The 21,649-nt window shown below is 41.0% G+C and overlaps 1 protein-coding gene across 2 annotated transcripts in view; it reads left to right on the forward strand.

The window, feature by feature from the left end:
• Window positions 1-306: 306 nt before the first annotated feature.
• LPAR1 (lysophosphatidic acid receptor 1) overlaps window positions 307-21,649 on the forward strand; it is a 72,639-nt gene continuing 51,296 nt past the window's right edge. The window contains exon 1 of one of the 2 annotated variants that reach the window (XM_071730361.1): window positions 307-403. The gene's annotated coding sequence lies outside the window, so the exon portion shown is untranslated. Of the gene's footprint in view, window positions 404-790; window positions 1,191-21,649 lie in introns of those variants that run through there. The other variant, XM_071730362.1, reaches the window with a different exon arrangement.

Consider the following 21,649-nt stretch of genomic DNA (forward strand, 5'->3'; position numbering starts at 1 on the left):
CTTGCCGACTTTGCCAGCAAGTCCCAACACTCCTGCAAGCAGGAGAAATTCGTCTGCTCCACAGACATCTGCCAAGCAGCTCCTAAATTTTAGGTAGCCTTCTCCACTGGTAGCAGGGCAACTGGAAGTCGAGAGGAGAGAAAGGGGGGTGACGGAGCCCTCTCAGCGACAGCCCCGACGGGGTGGTCTTGAGGTCCGTCGGGTCGGTGGCGGGCTTGTTCGGGGCGGTCGCGGGGTGCACCTGGGCCCCCGCCCGGTGGAGGAGGGCGGAGCGGGGGCGGAGGGAACCCGTGCCTTCCCGCCCTCCCTCCAACCCTCCCTCCCCCTCTCCATCCCTCCCTCTGTGCGCGCCGGCGGCGGCGGCGCCGCGCTCCCTCCAGCCGCGCCCGCGCAGCCCCCGCAGGTAAGGACTCACCATCCCCACCGGGGAGAAGGTGTCGGCTTGCCTTACACCCCCCACCTCCCGTGCTTCCCACCTCTCACGGTGCCGAGTTTTTAGTTTGGTAGGGGTTTTTTTTCCGTCCTCTTCCTTTTTTCTTTTTTCTTTTTTCTTATTTCTTTTTTCTTATTTCTTTTTTCTTATTTCTTTTTTCTTATTTCTTTTTTCTTATTTCTTTTTTCTTTTTTTTCCCCTCCTTTTTTTTGGGGGGGGGGGGGGTTGGGGGGTACGGGCGGGACGGAGGGAGTTTTTTAAGTGCTCTGAAACGGGCGCTGACTTTTCGCGGGTGTGCAGGAGTGTAAGGGGGAGGGTCCAGTGAAGGACTCGTTAGGGGTTTCGGGATGGACTTTGATGGGTTGTTGGCGCCGGGTCAGGCTGCTGTTTCTGCTGGACTAACTGGACTCTGAGGTTGTCCTGGAATCACTAATGGACACTTGTTTGATTAAAGGACAGTAACAGTACTGCCATTGTTCACTTACTGTCCTAATTTTACATCTCTTTGGCTTTTGTTGGGTTTTGTTGTTGCTGTTTTGTTGTTTGGGTTTTTTGTTTGTTTGTTTGTTTGTTTTTTCCCGTGAAGTCTCTTCGGATTTATTCATACCAAATTAAGGCAGTGGAAAAAGTCTTAGCTAAAAAAAAAAAAAAAAAAAAAAAAAAAATGGTTGCCACCTCTCTCTCCTGATTTCGTTAGTCCTTCGGATGAGGAGCCTGCTGTAGTCCGATGGGAGCTGTGTCCGTGCTGTTTCCAAAGGTAAAGGACAGGGAGAGGATGAATGACAAGCACAAGGGTACAGAGTCCTAGAGAAGGACCCGGGAGGGTGGGAAGCGGGAGGAAAACTTCAGGACAAAAGCCGCTAGAAAACTGAAGTGAGGAGAGGTGGAATCAGAGAAACCAAGTTTCTTGCTCTTGCTCCTTTCTGTGTGTTCTTTTTAAAAAGCTTCACAATAGGAATCCCTCTGAAAAACTTAATATGGATATGCCTGAGAAGTTCTCTGTATAGCCCTTTATCTGAAAAATGTTGGAATGTCTGAAGTTTGTTTTCTTACGGATTTCTCTGTAAAACTATCTCACACCTTTCTGATTTCAGTGGTCTGTGAATGAGTTAAAACTGCTCAAATTCCTCCTTTTTTTCTTGTCTTTTTTCTTCTTTTCTGCACTAAAGGCACTTGAAGGCAAAATAGCTGACAGTAGGCTTTCTAGGTAGCCTGTGTCCTAAAGTTTTGGGAAACTGGGATGGCTCTAGTCTTTTGCTACTAAAGGCTCCTGCAACTCTCTCTTTTCAAAGAAAGTCTCTTGCATGCTAAGTCAGGTTTGGTGTGTTGTACCATTTGGTCTAAAATGAGTCACTTTCAGGTCTGAGAGTCATGTTTCAATTTGGCAGCCAGGACTGCTTGCCATGCAGCCTGTTACTCCTGTGCAATGATGGGGTATACTGTAGTACTAAAATAATATTTTCTGGCAATTTCAGCCATGGACTGTGTGCACAGGCGTAAGAAAAGTTCTTTTCTAGAGCTTGCTAATGCTGGCCATAAATGTGCCATACATTTCTACTTAAGCAACTTGATAGATCTGTGTTTTATTGCTGTTTTTCTTAAATACTAACTACTCAAAATCAAATGCTCTCCTCCTGAAAAGATTGAGGCTGTCTCATTCTGAACAGTTGTATATGAACTGTGCTTGTTCTGACTTCTCAGCAACAAGTAACTAAGGAAATATTACTTAGGAATATTGGAAAAAGCTGTTTCATGCCCAGTTTGGTGGTGTCCTTATCACTCACTCCCTATTAAAGGCTGCACTGGTTAGACCCTGGGCTGCTATAAACCTTGTTCTAACAAGTTACCAGTAAGGGTGCTGGTTTCTGCTTTCTTTTCCTCTCCTCTTCAAAACAAATACTGAAGGTGGAAAGGTTAAGTAGCTTTTGAGACAAAACACATGTGAAATGCAAAATTGAAGTAACACTACACTGTGTACCCAGCTTTAATATGTGAATTTAATGTGTGAGTAACAGATGATTTTATCACTGTGTGCAAAGATACTTGCAGCTGCATGGTTTTCATCAGTACCACAGGAAGATTGTAACTAAAGCATAATTCTTTCTCTGCTGAGAAATGAGAGAAAATAAAGATCTGTCTTGATGCTATGGTATCACAGAGTGAAATCTTGTGGGATACCCAGCAAGGGTTGTTGAAGATAGTGGTTTGCTCTGGAGCTGAAACTTAGGTAGGGCTCACATAGGGATGCCTTTCACATTGCTGTGATGAGATGTAATAACACCTTCATGATCAGTTAACTCTTTCTCAGTAGCCTCTTCATATTGAGCTTGCTTTCTCCAATATTCAGTTTTAAAAGGATACACAAGTGTTTTTTCTGAGTAGCTGTTGTTTTTGGGGGTCCACCACCTTACCTTTGTCTGTCCAGCAGTTATCTGCACTGGCTCTCAGAGGTAAGTTGCCTCCCTCAGCTCTCAAGAGCTGTCTTTGAGCACCTCTAGGTGGTGACCTGCCACCACTTGGTGAGCACTGTTACAGTGTCACTTGCTGTGCATGTGGCTTCTTTACTGTATGGGGAAAATGAGACTCCTGCTCTGTCACCAATAGGGCTGGATGGGAATCTCCCACAGCCCTTACTTATATTCCTGGTGGTGGTCCAAGGACACTTAGAAGAATCTGGGAGCAGGAACAGGTTGTACTGTGAAGCTGTTGTCCTTTTTGTTATCATTTTCCACCACAAAAACTGAAAATTGCAGCATTTGCAGAATTTCCTCCCTTTCATAAAGAAAAATGCATGTAATTTAGTAGACGTTTAAAGTAATCTTAAATCCATCTAAATGTGTTTTTTGAACTGCAAGTGCTTCACATAATATTGGGGAAAAAAAAAAACACGACTGTTTTACTGAGGATGATAAAGCAAACAATATTTGATTCTTTCAGCATCTTTAGTTTGTGGATTAGTTCTTTGCATTTATATTTAGTGTGTTTCACTGCTTCTTCCTTCACAATGGGTCATATACTTTTTTTTCAAGTTTAAAAAAAGAAAAAAGTTTATAAAAAGTACACAGTGTAGTTGTAAAAAATAAACAAAAATGCAGGCGTTACCAAAAGGCAATGCTAATAGCTAAAAAACTACTTGCACACTTTTTTTTTTTTTCCTTTAAGGACACTTTTCCTTCAGGTAGGGTACCCATTTGAAGTCTTAAGATTTCATGATAATTTGAAGGGATCAGATTGTCCGCTGGTCTCCAGGAAGATCTGATCATAAGGGACTTGGGGTGTTAATGGCTTGCACTGGCAGTGATTATGCAGCATCTCTTGTGTGGTTTTGATTTTGCTTTCCCATGGGTCATGAAGTGATAGTGTAGTAATGTGACACTCCTCAGTGGTGCAGCAGCAGGGCTGAACTTAACACATTTTGTATTTTCCCTTAAAATTCCTTAATAGCTGACTTAGTAGTTTAAGGCTTCATCCATGGCCTGTAGATGCTGGTGGTAAAATCCATTTCGGCTTTGAACAGCTTTGGATCACCCGCAAGGCTAATGTGTTGTTTTGACAGAAACACAAAATATTCCCAGGGCAGAGGAGCATTCTCTTTGGGGAATAGGAACTGCTGTTTTGCTTACATTTCAGGGAACCTGAATTTTGCTTTTCTTCATTCATCTTTCAAGATTAGTTGTTTTACAAGTAGCGCCATTGCCTGTGCATTCTTGCAGCTTCCTTGCCGGACCAAAGCAAATGACAAAAAAACATCTGAAGCAGGTTTGGTGCCTTGTTTTGATCTTTAATGAAGCTAGAGGAGAATTCTGATAAGTGCCTGGCTTTGTGTATTCAGATCTCTCCTCTCATCCATGGCTGTTTCTTGACTGCCTGACACTCTTCCCCCCACACCCAGGCTAATTAACAGCACACCTGGCCTGCAAAGTCTTAGTCATTCTTTGGCTGAAGATTGCACTCTAGGAACAGTTTTCTTGTTTTAAAGATTGGTGCCTCTTATTGTGGAAAACGTAGTTTCCATTTGTTCAACATTTAGCACTGGTAGAGAGCCTATTTTAGTGCTAGGTTGGGTAGTATATGTGTGTCCCTCTCCCACATGGTGACCATGGAATCATTGCATCTCTGTAATGAGCTCTTGGAAAAGATCTTTTGTGGTGGTTGAGGCATTGCATTTCTGTAGAGGGGAACAATAGCCTAGCTCGGATTAGTGCAAAGTCTCCACAATTTCCTGAGAGGCACAGTCTGGTGTAGTTTGTTAAACACATTTTTCTCAGTCTTCTGTCTACTTTCGACTGGATCTGGGTCTGTCTTGACCCACATAATGTAGGCAATTATGTTAATGCACAGAAAGGATTGAGCACTGGCACATTTACCCCAGCGTAAAGTATTCTTCTTAAAAAAAAAGCAGACCTTCTTCCTCTGCTTCTGGCAGACAGAATCAGCCACAGATTTGGATAAGGCATGTGTGCCCATGCCAGCAACACTGCTGGGGGGAACTGCATCCCCATGCCACTCCTGGGATGAATAGCCTGGACCATGTCTTGGAATAGGGCATGTGGAGTATGGTTTTCTTTCTGAATGCCTTTAAGGTTGTTGCTGGTGGAGCTGGATGATGGCCTGGTTGTTGTTCATTCTGGGGAAATGGGAGGTAGGCATTGTCCCACACTGTTTCTCACCCCTGAATCACTTAGAGTGGTCTGCTGCTGAGATGGTGGAAAATAGCAAGGATTGGTGGCACAAGAAATGCTTCCAGTTGCAGAAGTGTGAAGGCTGCACCTGTTTTAGGAGGCAATGTGTTATGGCAGCCCAGGTACTGCATTGGTGAGAATGGAATTACGGTTTTGTGCCAGCTGGATTATTTTTATTTTAAATTACTAACTTGAGATGCATTGAAACTGCTGGGGTTTTGCTTGGTTGTTTTTTGGCGCTTTTTTTTGTTTGCTTCAATGTGGCATGCTTTAGATAAAATTTGGAGGTTCTTTCACTTTCTATTTAAAAACACAAAGATGCCAAGTATGCAACCCTAGTATTATTGTTCTGCTTTTGCTTCTGACTGAAAAATACCTCCTGAGGTAGATTTTTGAAACTGCTGGAAAAAGTGCTGAAGAGTTTCCTAGTCATGTATGATGAACTTAACTCTGGAATATGCCAGCATGATGCCTATACAACACACCCTTTTCTTTAGGAACGTACATGCCACAGTGACCTTCTGGGTAGGGTGAATTTCACAGCCACACTCTAGACAGTATATCTTTCTTTGCCAACTAAAAAATGTACTGCATACTGCAGTGCTTGCAGGAGCAAGCAAAAAAGCATTGGAATGACTTCAAAGGGAAGATCTTTCTGTGCAAAATGCGGGAGATTTTAAGAGTGGTAAAAATCTGGCAGAGGAAATGCATACTGGTTTTCACTGTAAGCCCCTCTCCCTCCCTCTTCCCCCTCTTTTTCAGGCACGTATGTCAAATACAAAATGGTGCCCCTGCCTTATTTATGGGAGCAGTTTGCAGAGACTTTTCATAGAATTTTTTTTGCCATTTGGTAATAATTGTTTTCAGCCTGTATGGAAAAATGTATCCATAACTAGAGGGTTATCCGTTTTTCATTGTGAAGAATCTAACTGCAGCTCTGTTTAAATTAAGAAGGAAAAAAACCAAAGTGATGGATGAGTATTGAACATTCACTGCACAGAGCAATTTGCATCTGAATGGATGGGTAGGTGATTATTTAAAAACACTGAGCTTAACACAAGTTCCAGCATGGACTTTCTGGTATCTGAAAAGTCAAGGGAAATGCTGCATATCTGTTTCTTGGGTGGTTGTACTTCAGGAAAGAAGAAAGACTGCTGCCTCAGAGGAGGAAAAACCTACATACCTTGCAAGTGTGTTATTGTTTGGCCTGTTGCAATGAGGCATTGTTGTTGCAATGAGGCAAGTTCATAGCCACTTGATTTCACTAAAAGTTAGGTCACGGATAGTGTAATCTGCTTTTTGACCCACTGTGGATTTCAGATCTGCAGGATGGTGTCCTGAAGCCTTTAAGGTGCTGCTAGTGATGGAGCAGGGAAAATGGGGCAGTGTTACCTAGCTGCAGCATGTGAAGAGGAGCATGTCTTCCCATCCCCAGCCAGGGTACAGGTGTCACCAGGATGCTGGTGCAGAATAAAAGTCAGGTTTGTTTTCTGCTTATTTCCGAATCAGCTGTGGTGATGTTGAGCAAGGTGGAGGGGCTGATCCTGGCTCTATGGATGCTATGAGTGCAGTGGTTACTGTCCCTTCAGCTGGCAGATGGTGAGAACCTCTACTCTCTGGATGCTTTGGGGCAAGGAGAAGCAAATTGTCAAGTAATGGTGCCAGCTACAGTGCTGGCCCTCAGCTGGTTGGCTGAAGGCAGGAAATATCACTGAAGGATGGCAGAGTTAATATCTCAAGGCAGAGTTAATATCTCAATGGCTGTTGTTGGGAGAAAGGCTCCTTACACCTAGAATAAGTTGCTTTGCACTGGGAGGGACTGTGGCAGCAGTCACCATGGTCAAAACACAGTATTTCCTTGGATCCGGTGCCACTGACTTCATTGTTGTGATCTGTTTTCTTGTGGTAACTGTGTTTTTTCCAGTCTCTATACATTTGTGAGGTAACTTCTTGTGTCCCAACACCTGTAAGATTTCCTTGCTGTTTTACTAATAATTTTCACAGTTACTTGTAAACAAATATGAAGTAGTAGCAAAGGAAGGGCATGTGTTTGTTGAGTTTGGTTTTCTATCAGTACATTTCTGAGTGCTTTCATTGACATTCCAGTTAGTAGAAGAACATAATGCACTTTTTTCATAGTTGGTGTTTCCGTGCATATTTTGACAAACACATCTTCAGTGTGTTTGCCCTGGGTCAGTAGTTGTGCTAGGTATGTACAGTCCCAAGATGACCTACAGAGGAAAAGTGTTGCTTTAATGAAGCTGTAATGTAAGATGAAAAGGGTCAATTCTACTACTTTGCTTAAGGTTGTTTTATAGGTTTTAACTTTGTAGTACATTCCTATGAGCTGCCTGCTCATTTTGAACATATAAAACTTGTTACTGAAGTACAAAGGTATTTCAGAAATTCAGAAATTGTCAAGGGACTGTATGATATACCAGAGCAGATGAACACTGATGACAGTAAGCCTGTAAATCCCAAATGAGAGTGCTGCACAGTAAATTCTGTATTAATAGTGTGTTGCATGTCACTGACTAGTGCACTTGGAAGATGTGTTTGCAAATTTGTAAACAGCTCTGATGAAGTGTCTGAATGGCAAATTATTGATGTAGGAGAACATTATTGGTGTCTCCTATTGGCACAGGAGAATAACTTGAATTTTCCCTGGATCTGTGCAAAGGACGCAAAAAAGTCTAAACCTCCTCTAGTGCAACTTCAGGCCATTTCCACTAGTCCTATCATCATTCACTTGAGAAAAGAGGTGAGTACCCACCTCACTACTACCTCCTTTCAGGTAGTTGTGGAGTATGACTAGGTCTCTTCTCAGCCTCCTGTTCTCCAAATGAAACATTCCCAATTTCTTCAGCCTCACCTTGCAGGGTTTATTCTCCAGACCCTTCACCAGCTTGGTTACCCTTCTCTGGATCCTCTCCATCATTTCAGTGTCCTTGTTGTGAGGCACCCAGAACTGAGTATGTTCCTCAAGCTGCAGCCCTCATCAGTGCTGAGTACAGGGGCACAATCACTTACCTTCTTGTGCTGGCCACACTATTCCTGATACCAGCCAGCCTTTTGGTGAATGATTCTTTGGTAGAAACTAAAAATCAGACCCAGCATGCCAAGGTGGGCTTTGTCATGGGTCAGAGGAGCTTTGCATGGGCCTTTAGTTTTGGTGTCATAGACACAGCTGGTGGGTTGTGATTGTGGGATGCCTAAAAATTCTGGCTTGTGGGTGGATTTCAGAACGTTCTCCTTTTGTGGCCTGGATTGCTTGGACTTCTTAGTTTATTTATGTAGTTGCAAAAAAAAAGTCAGTGGTTCCCAAGTAATGCTTTATGGATTCTGCTTTTGTTACAATCTGCGTATGGAGGCTTTGACATGTGTGGGTGCTTACACCCATGCAAATGCTTGCTGTGTTCCAAGGGGAGAGTTTGAGGAAAACTTGTATTTAGTTTAGTTTTATTTTTTTTTATTTAAGAATAATCCATTGCAGCTTAGTTGCACTCTTCTCTGATGGGACTGCTTTCTCTCCTTACTTTACTCTCTTTCAAAGGTGTCAAAAGGAGTGGATAGGAAAAGTGGTGAAACTGGCGAGATAGTGCTTGGACACCAACTTTTCTGGCATGTTTTAGAAGATTTTTTTTTTTTCTGTTGTTGTGCTGCATTCAGCTTCCTGGCTTTTTGTTTTCCTCTTGGATTCTTGGTATCTCTTAAATGTTCTGGCTGAAATATTTGTTGTTTCTGTTGGGCTCTCTTTATGCTGAGGACCTAGTCAGAGAAGCTGAGTAATCACTGAAGAATGGTGTGAATTTACAACAGCCTACTTAATTCATGTGACCTCTTGTATGCACTTAAAGTTTGTCTGCTAAACACAACTCAGAGTTAATCCAAGTCAATTCTTAAAGCAAATTAGTCAAGCTGCATTCTTATCCTCTGTGTTTACCTGGTTATTCAGATAGGCAGGAGCCTAAGTTGCATTAAACTTTACATTGAGAGGGGAAGAGTTGGAGAGAAAGGTGGCAAAATTTTGGTGTTTACTTAGCCCATCTCCTTTCAGAGTATATTTCAGAATTGCTTGGATTCAAAACCTTGAATCCATGGAATGATCAGCATGAGCTACCTGAGGCCAAAACCCAGTACTCCAGTGCAGCTCTCTGCCAAGTGTCCCTGACAGCTGCTGCTCCTCCCAGAATATTTTGGGGAGTGCATTACTTCCTAATCATCCCTAAAAGTTGTTCCTCAAAACCCCCAATTGGTTGAGTTGGGAGTCTCTACTGCATACAGTAGAGAATATGGTTCAGCCTGTGGGGATAAGGAAGTCTTTTCAATCTTTGCCAAGAAACTATTAACCATCCCTGGTGTAGTGGTATTACAGCACAGATTTACAAAGTCTGAGTGGCTGTACTGTCCCAAGCACACCAGAGACTAGCATGGTGGGCAAGAAATAATTACCTTTCATTTGTCAACATTAAGATTTTTGTTGTCTTGAGCTACTGGTTTTGCTCCCCCTCTATTATGGCAAGATCAAAGGTAAGATCTTATTTCTGGGTCACTGCTGTCCATCAGATAACTTTGTTTGTGGCCTTGGGAAAAAAACAGTGACATGAGAGGGGGAATTTAAACCCTGTCATTTAGATAATTCTTTCTTATTGTTAATTCTGAATTCCTTCAAACTTCATTCCGCTTAACTATGCAAAATACACCACTGCAGAAATTGCCTGGAGAACAGTCAGTTGAATCAATGCAGATGTACAAAAATATTTCTGAAGCAGCATGACTTATTTCTGGTCTAAAAGGTTGATAAACATTTACCATGTCTGCATTGGTGCTGGACTGAACCATGTTAAGCTCATGCCTTGAAGTCTTTAATGTACTTTTTTAGGGTGGGTGGGGGTGGTTGGGAAATTTCTATTTCAGATAATTAAGCTCCTGTTAGCACACCATTGGTCAGGATCCATGTAGATCTATATTAGGATGGTACATTTGTAATTTGGGGCTTGGGGTTTGGCATGCTTAATTGTGGACTTCCTTGGCTTCATAATTTCCAGATTATTGTATTTTGTGGTGGTTCATTCTGCCTGAAGACTGAACATCTGTTTTGTGGATGCAGGGAAAAAAAAGAAGTATTTGCTTTAGCACTGGTTACCCCTCAAAGCTGTTTAAAGAATTGTGACATTCTGTTATCATGCAGATGTTTTCTATCTAGTGAAAAGGGTATCGCCTGAACTTTTAAATACAAACCTGCTTCAGAAGAATGCCAGTGCACTACTGCTTTTCTGAGTTTCAAAAAAAAAAAGGTGGATCAGGTTGGATAGGGTTAGCAAATGGAGTCGCTGTTGCTGATTCATGAAAGTGTTGAATTGTATCACCATTTTTTCCCCCTTGGAACTAAATATTAAATGTCTGTCTGCACGTTGTTGAGAAGATAAGGTCTTGAAGGTTTTCCTGCTGAGAAGTGATAGCTTAAGAAAAGCATCTTGATAGGGTGATGTATACATTAATACAAGTGACTTTGCCTACTGTTGTCCTCTTCAGTGTTACTGATCAGTAAGCAAAAACAGCTTATGTTTTCTACCTGTGTGAGGCACTGCCTCCTACTTGGATCTGTGTTGTCAAAACTGCTTCTTGCAACACCAGTGTTCAGAATAATTTTAATGAGTCCTTGTCTGTTCTGTTTTTCTTTTTATGGAGGACAAAACTCTCCACCATATCTGCTCTTTTATGCACAGACACACACAGACACACACAGACACAAAGTGGACAACAGTTAACGATGCATCTTAAATGGTGAGCTAACCATGGTGACTTTGAACTTTTCTCCCTGTTAGTTAACTTCTGCAAGTTTATTGTATGTCATTAGAAATAAACCTCTTTCAAAGGGTTTCAGAAACTGTTTTGAAATGGCTTATTTTAGAAGTTTTCGGTACTTCAGAAGTTATTATGATGAAAGTACAGATTATCAAAATGTTGTCATAATACAAAAGCTTGCTTGGGGTTGTGCTGTGAGAGACCATCCACATTGTAGTTACTTGTTTTTATAAGCCTGAGCAGATTGGTGTTATTTTCCAGAAGTCCTTGTCTATCTGTAATTTTCCACTTTATTTTCTGGTAATTCTTTCTTGAAGTAATAGAGTCATGAGATAATGTTGAAATTAGATAATGGCAGGAATTATTACTCTGAAGACTTTCTAGCTTGTATTGCTTTTACCTGAAACAACAAAACTAGAAATCCACCTAAAGGGGTGCCTTTCAGCACTAAGAATTAAAAAAAAAAACCCGACAGTGGAGCTGCTGCTGCTGTTGCATTTGTTTTTTGAAGCTTCAAAGTTAGTACAGAAGCTTTAAAATAGTTTGTATACGTGTTTGATTTGGTTATTTTGTCTTACGCTAACCTGATCATTGTGTTGAAAAACTCCTGAGACATCTGATGCACATAGCAACCAGTACTCCATGCATTAAGGGAGACACTCACTAATTCTCCCAAGTGGGGGAGGTTCTTCAGCTTCCTGAACTGCAAAATAATAATAATCTCTAAGCAATCTTTAACAGTCCAGCATTTATGGAGTTAATTAAGACAAGTTACATGCCAATAGATAATAACTAAAATAAATCTAGAGGTTCAGGATGGCAATGGGAAGGCAGCCTAGTATCATTGGCTTTAAAGGAGGAACATCAGGAAAATGGGGAAACCATGAAGAATTGTTTGACCTTCCAGATAAAGCTCAGAAGAAGCTTTTTAGAGACATAGAAGGGTTCAAGAGTAGAGGAAGTATAATTCTGGATTTAAAAAACTGAAAGAAAATCCTGCCTGAGAGATGGGTGTGGAGCGTATACAGTATGGAAATAATCAGGAAAGGAGATTGAGCAAATTAGAGATTGCACATGATGGTGCAAACCGACCTAGATCTGAGAAGTACAGAAGTATTCTTTAAAAGGACAAGCACATGGACTGAATTATAGTTTTCTCTTATAGTAAGATTTCAAATCCCTCTGTATGTAGCAGAGAGAAAAAGTATCCTGTGTTTCATATGGGGAAGGAGCACAGTTGAGTTGTGGACTGGATGATGGTAGAACTTTTAGCAAAAATGTTTGTATAAAAATAGAAAATTATGAGCATGTCTTATTTTGGAGGTTGTTTTGTTTTCTTTTTTATCTCGTCTCACCACATGCAGAGTAGTGTGGTGCTGAATGCTTTTTGGATTAGCCTGATGATGATGTGAGTCCAGTGTGTACCATAATTGACATGACTTTGGGCAAGTGTGTGCATGATTTCACCTGTGACAATGCCAAATACAACGTCTTTGCCCTTTCAGTGTGTGTTTTCCATTTATTAGGAAAATGTGGTGGTTTCCTTCTGATAGCAGATCTCATAGATTGAAGAAGAAATTTCTGAAGATGCAAATCCCCTGGAATATCCTAAGAGAAAGGAGTTAATTGTTTTTTACATAGAAACAAAAAAAAGGCCAAGAAAAATATTTTTTATTTTTAATCAGATACAGCAATGTTTGCTTTCCTGCCATCATGATGGGATGTTTATGTGCCTTAGAAAAGACCTTTCAAGTGAATGTCTTGCTATTACTGACAGAAGAGGGAAGAAGGTGTTTGTTGTTTTCTGTTCAAGATGTTTTTGGTCACTTCCAGTAACCTAAAAAGAAGTGTCCCAGTGGGCCAAGTGAGAGTCCATTCTGCTTCCATCAGTGTGGTAACATTACATTATCCCAGTTACATTTGCCATGAGTAGCCAACAAGAGGAAATCTGGTGGCTATGTGTTGCAGAAAGAACTGTGTCAGGGCTCTCTGACTTCAACCGAGTTGGACCTGTAGCAAATGCTTGGGGAAGTGGGAGTTCTCCTGCCTCCCTTGTCTGTCATTGCGGTCATCATCGAAATGCTTTTGAACTCCACAGGCACAAGATCAGACTTTGGTTTGCCAGAATAAACAAAGAAAAGAAAAGAAAAAAAAAAGAAAAAACAAAACCAACAAAACAAAAAAACCACAACCCCAAGACAAAAACAATTCCAGAAAGAATGAACAGCTTATAATTTGGGGAATAATATTCTCACCAAAGAGCCTTCATGGTGGCCACAGTAAAACATCTGAAGATCCCTTCTGGGTATAAACATCAGAGTAGGCAAAGGAGAAAGGCAGACATGTGTAGGTTAATTACAGTTGCTTGAACTGTCTGCCCTTTGGTGGAACCCAGTGCATAACTGTGGTCAGCTTGCTTTTCTCATCCTCAAAAGGGGCATGAGGCACAGTGACAGGCAAAAAAGAATGGCATATGGAAGAGATTTCCCCGCAAGATAAACGCTTCTGAGTAGTGTACTATCTACTGAAATTTTTACACTGATAATCTATGAATAGAGGTTTTTTTTTCCCCTTGCATATATAAAGGCTAATGTGATTTTTGGAGAGGGGTGTGCAAGGGCTCTCTCTTGTCCTGGTGGGATCACTGGGAAGATACCTCTCCTGACCCATGGGTTCTGTCTGGGAGCAGCTGATTTCTTGGAGGGGCTGCCCACAGTGGTCCTGTTTTATTGTTATAAATTATCTCGTTGTGTGGTAAATGAGTATGGTGACAGATCATCTTCTTAATCTTGTAGTGGGGAAGATGGAACAGTTCCATGGAACTGTTTATCTTGGGTAAGCAGGTTCCTCCTGGCTAATCTTTGGGGAACTCCTTGCAGCCAGTGTTCTCTGATTGGAAGATATATCAGCAGTCTTGCAGTATTTTTATTAATTACTGGGGCTAGAACAATGGTCTTTCCCTGATTAGCCACAGAGCTGCTATTCAAAAAGGTTTGACTGATGTAAGTTTTGATTTATTTTTTTTTTTAAGCACAGGCTGTGCCATGAACGTGAATGATGTAGATGTGAGATCCTCTGTTTGTTGCATTGTGGAAAAGTCCTACTGAATTTTTTTTTTTTTTTAATTTATGTTGAAGCCTTGGACTTGGAGCCTTGGACTGCCAATGTGAACTTCATCTTTTTTCCTTGCATAAAGAAGTCCTAACAGGTGGATTGCACTCTTGAAAGTGAAGACTAAGGCAGTGGAAACTGTGAGGCTCCTCTAGCTGCAGGAATCTGCAAACTTCCTTGGAGCACGTTTTAGCAAGTATTTGGGGTGTGGGTTGGCTGAAGGCAGAAAGGAGCATAGGAAAGATGAGGTTGGTTTTGTTTGTTTGTTTTTTCTTTAGTAATATGCTTTTGGACTTCTGCCTTTTTATTTATCTTTTTGTATGATCACTTAGGTCTCTTATTCCTAATTTTTTTTCTAAGATGTTTTTCAGGTGGCTGGGCAAGTTGATCCTAAATTTCCTGCAGCGTTGTTATTACTTTGTTTTACTTTGGCTTAAGTAAAAGCTGAATGTTGTGTGCAGCTGTTGCTGTTCTCAGTAAAGCAATCTGCAGGTGATACACAGCTGAACCTGCTGCTGTCCTGCTTTTGATATTGTTAGTGGCTTAGAGGTGTTTATGTTATAGGTTAGGTAGAGTGTGTGCTTTGGCTGACAACAAGCAATCAAAGCAGGCATCACATAAACATAGAAGCAGGTGTATTACTGATATGGAACCATTGCAGTAATAAAATACCTGATTCTGTATCCTTGTGACACTGAACCACTTCCACGACAATTATTTATGACATTGTCACTCTGCAATTGGAGCAGCTATAGTATAGACAGTACCTACTTTGACATGTCAGAGACTGGGTTAGTTTTGAGAAAGTTTTTATCCTTCTGCTTTTTTGGTTGTCAAAGTCGTAAGTCCTCAGAATGCAAAAAAACCCTAAGAAAAGCCAGAAATCTGATGATGCATTTTGAGTAAAAGGAGGATGTTTTCCAACAGGCAGAAGAGCAGATCACCACTCTTGCCATCTGACATGTTAGGGTGTTCATGTTGTTGTGCCCTGGTCTCACTAGAAGTTTTGAGGTGGACCAGGCAGCACACTGGAGATGAGGTGGCAGGTAGTGATGGACATAATTGTCCAGAGGTCTTACAGGAGGCTGTTTCTGTGCTGCCTCTCAGAGTTTAGGCAGGAGGCTGTCTCAGTCTGCCTCTCTGCCAACCCTATTGCAGATCTTTGGAAGCCTTCACTGTCAAATGGGATGCCCTTTAAATGCATCTCTGCTGGTGCTCTGTGCTATGGGTTGCAGGCTCCAGCCTGTCCGATGGAATATTACAGAATCTCATCGTGCTACCATATAGCCAAAGGGTGATGGCAGGAGAGGGGTCAGTACCAACTGATACGGGTTTTCAGGCCAACCACCTCAATTGTCCATTGTAGCTGCCAGTTTATTTATTATTAATAAGTCATTTGTTGATGACATGGGAAAATACTCCCTTATTCTTGTTGCATGTTTCCCTCCCTTCCTCTTTCCCTCCATTTTATGCCTTGATTGTACTTCATTTAGCTAGTTTCTTTGCTGCTTATCTCTTGTGTCAGGTTGGAAAAGTATCCTTTTTTTCATTTTAAATAATTGCTCTGTTTGTGCTCAAATAGTGCTTTTCTTCACCAGTAGCAGAAATTCTGTGAGCAGAAATTATCTGGGTAGAAATTGATGTTGTTGGGTTAACCCACTCAGTCCATGAAAGGAATGATCTGTTCTCTTAAACAGTATCTGCAAAGAACTGACATTTAATAACAAAGTGAATTAACCACTGATTACCACAAAGAAATTACTAGGTCATTCTCCACAGGGACAGGGATTTGATGGAAAAAATGTTTCTGGGTATGGACTGATTTCCAGTTGTGGTTTGGGCAGATGTGTGTGCCATGTTTTGGAGATGAGGTATTATTTACATAAGCATCGTCTACTCTGTGTAACTATTGCATGTCTTCGTGCATGTAAAAAATAATTTTTCATTGCTGTGCCATATGCTAACGTAACAGCAGCATGGAAAATTCATCTTGTTTCCTGTGAGGAACTCGGTTCATTCTGCAGAAGTACTTTTATTTTGTTATATATTTGGCCTATCATTGATCTTTCTTTTGAGACTGAAAAATCTGGTTGGTTGTAATTTTTGAGGTACCCACACTTGCTAGTGAGAAAGGGCAGAGACTGTCAACTGCGTTTTGCACTGGGTTTCAGGGCTGTGTTTTTTGCAATACTTGCAAATTAGGAATTTTCTACTGTTGTGCCTCAACGTTTCCATATGTTAGCGAATTCCAATAAAATCAATTTTTCTAGACTGTGAAGCTGGACTCAAGAAATGTTTGGTTTTATCAGCAGCAGCTCTTTCCAGGTACAGCCAGCCCAGAAAATGGTCCAACATTGTTCCTATCATCTGGCACTCCCTTTCAAGGCTTCCACTACCCCTCACTAAAACTGCAAATCCATTTTCACAGTGAATTTATTCATTCCTGTCAAGACCTTCCAAATAGACAAGATGCATAGCACTTTAAAGCCATCTGTCCATTGACTAGAAGCAGAAAATGCGAAGGCTTTGAGAGGTGACATGTTTGTATAACTGGTCTTCTCTGACTCAAGGGTTGTGTTGGATATACTGTAATGACAGGTGTAACTTTTGCAATTTGTTTGTAGTTAATCTGAAGATATACTGAATAGTTGCAACAACTTATGTCTACACTGGTACAAGGTAGTCCCTGTGACACCAGAAACAGATAGTTGTCTTCCACGCTATTATTGACAAAATAGTTTCCAACTCCATCACTGTACCTTGAGATTCACTGCTACTAAGCCTGTTTAGTCAGTATACACAAGATCTATTCTGATACTTTTTCCTGTGGTAGTAGATGGTGGATGCAACAAGAGGCTTTATCTGGAGAGAGGTGTCAGCGGAAAGAGCCAGGCTGACACCTGACAAACTGCAGAATTCATTTACAGAAGTGTTTGTATTCAACTAGACACATGGCCAACAAAGTTTTATAGGGAGGGTTAATTTTGTGCTAACACCCAAACTGTACTGATGCATATATTGAGGAAAGAATTGAGGAGGTCTTTTTTCTGAGACATCAGAAATTTGATGAGTATACAATAGGGAAAGAATCTAAGTAGGTGCAAATAGACTTGTTGCTGATGCTCAGAAAGATTTTAATGCAAGACTACAACAATGGGCCACACCATCTGTCTGGAAATCTCATCTTTTTATTTATTTTCTGCTTTTTTTGTCAATGCTGAGCCACAGCTGTTAACTTATTGCAGCTCTTTTAATTGCTGAGCAAGCCTTGCTTCATAGGGGAGGTGCTCCAGATCTCTGAGCATTTTAGTGTCTCTCTCCTCTGGACACATTCCAGAAGCTCTATGTTCTTCCTATTCTGGGGACTCCAGAACTGGACACAGTACTCCAGGTGGGGCCTCACAAAAGCTGAACAGGGGGAGAATCACCTCCCTTGACTGGCAGTCTGTGCTTTTGATGCAGCCCAGGACCTGGATGGCTTCCTGGGCTCCAAGCACACATTGACAAATCATGTTGAGCTTCTGGTTCATCACCACCCCCAAGTCCTTCTCCTTGCGGCTGTCCACAATCCTTTCTCCTCCCAACCTGTATTGGTGCATGGGATTCCCTTGACCCAGGTGCAGAACCTTGCACTTGGCCTTGTTGAACTTCATGCGGTTTGCAGGTGCCCACTTCTCAAGCCTGTCAAGGTCCCCCTGGACATCATTCCCTTCCCTCCAGTGTGTTGACTTCACCACACACTTCGGTGTTGTCAGCAAACTTGCTGAGGGTGATTCCACTGTCCATGTCACTGACCAAGATGTTAAAGTGTACCACTTATGACACATCTCCATTTGGACACTGAGCCACTGATCACAACTTTCTGACTGTGACCATCCAGCCTGTTCCTTACCCAACAAGTGGTCCATCAAATCCGTGGTGTTAACTGATAGTTATACTGATGAATTAAAAAAAAAAAAATGGAGTGCTGTGTTTATTCAAAGGCTTAATGAAACTAAAAGCTTCAGAGAAGTCAGTGCTGATAGCAGTGCTTGGACTGCCTTACAAGTATTCCAGGGAAACCAAGAACCAAATATTTCTGTGATGTGGTCTGCCCTTTGCCAGTCTGCAGACACTGTCATCTCATACTTGCAGGTGCCTCTGCTTGCTTACGTTAACACTTCACAGGTGCTTTTTAGGAGTTTTTTTTTAATAATTTCTTTAAAGTATATGACAAGAGAAGTTTCAGTGTTTTAAGAGTTACTATTAAGTAACTTCTCCAGCATAGTTTTAAGCCAGGAAATTGTATTTGTGTGAGTCTGTAATATACTATTCAAAGTGTTAATATCAGTGGTATTTAATGCTTACCTAATATAGAGACTCAAAAGAATTAGTATCTTTCTGTTAGGCAGATCTGATGTTCTGTAACTCATAGAAGAAAATCCAAATTTTTGCCATAGATCTATCAGTCCCTATCAGTAAAACACAGAGTAATAGGAAGGCCTCTTCTCTTTCCTTAGCAGCATGAAACTGGAAGAAATTTTTCTGCCTTTCTTGTTTATTTTCTTATATGCTAGAAACTGTGCCCACAGTTGTTCTTTTTGGGACTGAGTTGTTACTGGAGAGCAGAAAAATACCTCCATGAGTCCACAGTAGGTAAAGAGGAATTCATGTTATCACCATCATTTTAACAAGTGGTATCCTGAAGTGACAGGTTGATAAGTCATTGCTGCTGCTCTTCCTGGATGTTGTTCATTTGCCTCAACCATTATGGTGGGGTCATGCTTGTATTTGTGGATTGACCAAACTAATGCTGACAAGCAGCAGTTTTTTGATGAAAGAGGCTGCTGGAGGTGAGTCATGACAAATAATTACTTTTGTATGACAAGGCTTCAGATGCCACATGAAATGTGGAATGTCTCTGAAGTGACATCTGGAAGTGGGACCTCTATATGTCAGATCTTTTTTTTCTTACTTTGTTGGCTTTTTATATGTTGTTTGTTGATGATCTTTTTCCTTGATGGGCTTATGGGTGCTCTCCATGTGGGATCAATTAAGACCTAAAATTACACTCTCAGAAACCATAAGTTAGCCTTTTATTCAGTAGACATGTGCAGGGAGGGTAGTTTTGTTTAGCTAAGTCATGTCTAAGAGCTTCAAGGTCATACCAAATCAGCATTTTCAGTCTAATGTAATCCAGAAGTCTTTGAAGTCAAGCTGTGGTGTCAAAAGATGCTCTTACAAGGCAGAAAAGCAAAGCTGAAAGACAGCAGCAGTGCAGGAGACCTGAAATTGTCTGATACAGGGGACAGCCACAAATTTTGAAAACCCAATTTAAGTTTCAGTCTCAGCACCTCATTCTAAGGGAGGCACTGTGGTGTTTGTGTGCTAAGACACACAGTGATGTAGAAATTGTTGCTACTGCTGTATCACTCCTAAATTGCACATCACTCGTTCTGTGCAGGAAACTGGCGGAGAGGGGAATAGGGCTAATAATTGTCATTGCAGTGTATTCTTGGGGAGCAGTTCTTCCAAAGTGATGTTTTTGTGATATATGATTGCATTTCTCCTAACTGCTCCAAGTAATGACAAAACTGTGTGGTTCCTTTTTTCTGTGGTCTCAGACAGCTGATCCAGAAATCACGATGCTTAATCACCGTGTGTTGGAGATCAGCATGTTTTGTTCAGTGAGGATGTGTTCCTGTTCCGTATGTGAGATACATGATACTCTGCTAAGCATCAGCTGATTTTTTCTCAGTTAACCAAAAACTCAGTATGTTACCATAAATGACTTTCTAAATAATGTAGTTTATGATGACACATCATTTCTTAGACATGAGTCACCTTCACAGAGGATAAAAAATTCTTCTAATTTTACTAGTTTTAGATATACATCCAGCATGTTTCCCCGGTTTGCAGTTAGTAAAGACTGCAACATCTGTCAAGTGAGGAGTATGTAGAACTGTTTTCACCTTGAAACCTGCAGTTCTGGTGTTTGGAAAGGAGATGTGTGAATCTGCTTCCAAATTTGGGTTGGGTTTTTTTCAGTGCTTTATAGTGAAGTAAGCCATCAAAGTCTCGTTAGTAAGAAGCCACTCCTGTGCTTGCTTTTTTTTTTTTTTTTTTTCAGCCTTCCTTTGTAATAGAGATTACATTTTCTGTCATAATGCCCTTTAGTGAAGTTCATTTGGGGATCCTGTTCCCTTTATTTGTAGTTCTTGAAAAACACAAGACTGCACCCTGAACTCACAGGGGTATTAAGTTAGGAGCCACCTTTGTTTGCTTGAATGGAGTCAGCTTGTTTTTGCACTGCTGTGAAAACACCATCCCTCCTCTGTACTTTGTTATTCTGAGGGACATTAGGTAGAGTGGGAGAGTCCTTTAGTCCAATCCAGCCTATTTTCAGCTGGAATGCTTTTAGGAGCCTAACCAGTTGGCAGAAAGTCCTAACCATTGTGTACATCATGCTCAGGAGGCTGGGAAGTGATGTGTTTGGAGAAAAGCTTTCCTTTTCCTAGCCAAATCAAGGGATCATTGAAGTGCAGAAGAGGAGAACTGAAATGATTACAGACAGGGATTTTTTATTAATTCTATGTTTTCTATTTTTTGGACAGATACTGTAAAATTTCTAAAGACATATTCTTATCTGCATTGAAGTGCTCACTGGATTTTATGGGGTAAAGCTTTTGTGACAATTGTGTTCTTCTGGAGTGCACATTGATAGCTAAAGGCTGAACAGACTTAGGATTTTTTTTCTTAGGTTTTCACTAGTGTTCTGTGATGTGACAAACAGTATTCTAAACATACATCTGGTTTTGGTCTAGATAGTCTTCCCTTAAGTCATGTGTAATCTTTTCCTCATCTTTATTATTCAACAGCAGATGAGGTTCAAGATTAAGAGAAGAGCACTCATGATTAGCTGCTGTGAAGCAGGTACAGTAACACTGCTGCTCTTAAGCATGTTATGAGAAGAACAGAAACAAAGGTCTTATGAGATCTTACTTAAGGTACATTTGTGGCCACTCAGGAGAAAGTGATAAAATATCTTGAGCCTGTTGATGGAGTTTTACTGAAAATTCTTGGTCAAATAGCAAAGCTTCCCAGAAAAGCTGTCATTTCAAGTTGATGTTATCAGGGCTTTTTATTTTTATTATTCTCTCATGAATGGTGAAAAAACCCAGCAAATTTCAGAAAACAGACAAAACTCTATTTTTTAAAATAAAACAGGGAGCCCGAAAGATGTGTAGTTTGGTTCTTTGATTTTCCAAAGGTTTTCCTGAAGGAATGCTAAATCTCCACTTTCTGTCCTCTCTGTGAGTATAGTAGTAGAAATTTGGAACAAGGAGTGGAAAGAATGAAAGGTTACTAGCAAGAAGTGAGTAGGAAAGAACAGGGGTCATTGGAAAGCTATATAAAGATGGAAAAAGTGATCCAAGAGGCTGGAAGATGAGGCAGCTACATGTGACGTAAGGCGTCCGGAGATCTGTTGAAATATGAAGCAGGCACTTCAAGATCATGCTTTTTAAGAAGGAGAAATAATTTCCATAGTGGTCTGCAAAGGATGAGTTCAAATGAGCAACACCAAAAATAAACAAAACAAACAAAAAAAACAAACTATGTGACTCAGAAAAGCATG

The sequence above is a fragment of the Heliangelus exortis genome, chromosome Z, assembly GCF_036169615.1.
Source record: "Heliangelus exortis chromosome Z, bHelExo1.hap1, whole genome shotgun sequence".
NCBI lineage: Eukaryota > Metazoa > Chordata > Aves > Apodiformes > Trochilidae > Heliangelus > Heliangelus exortis.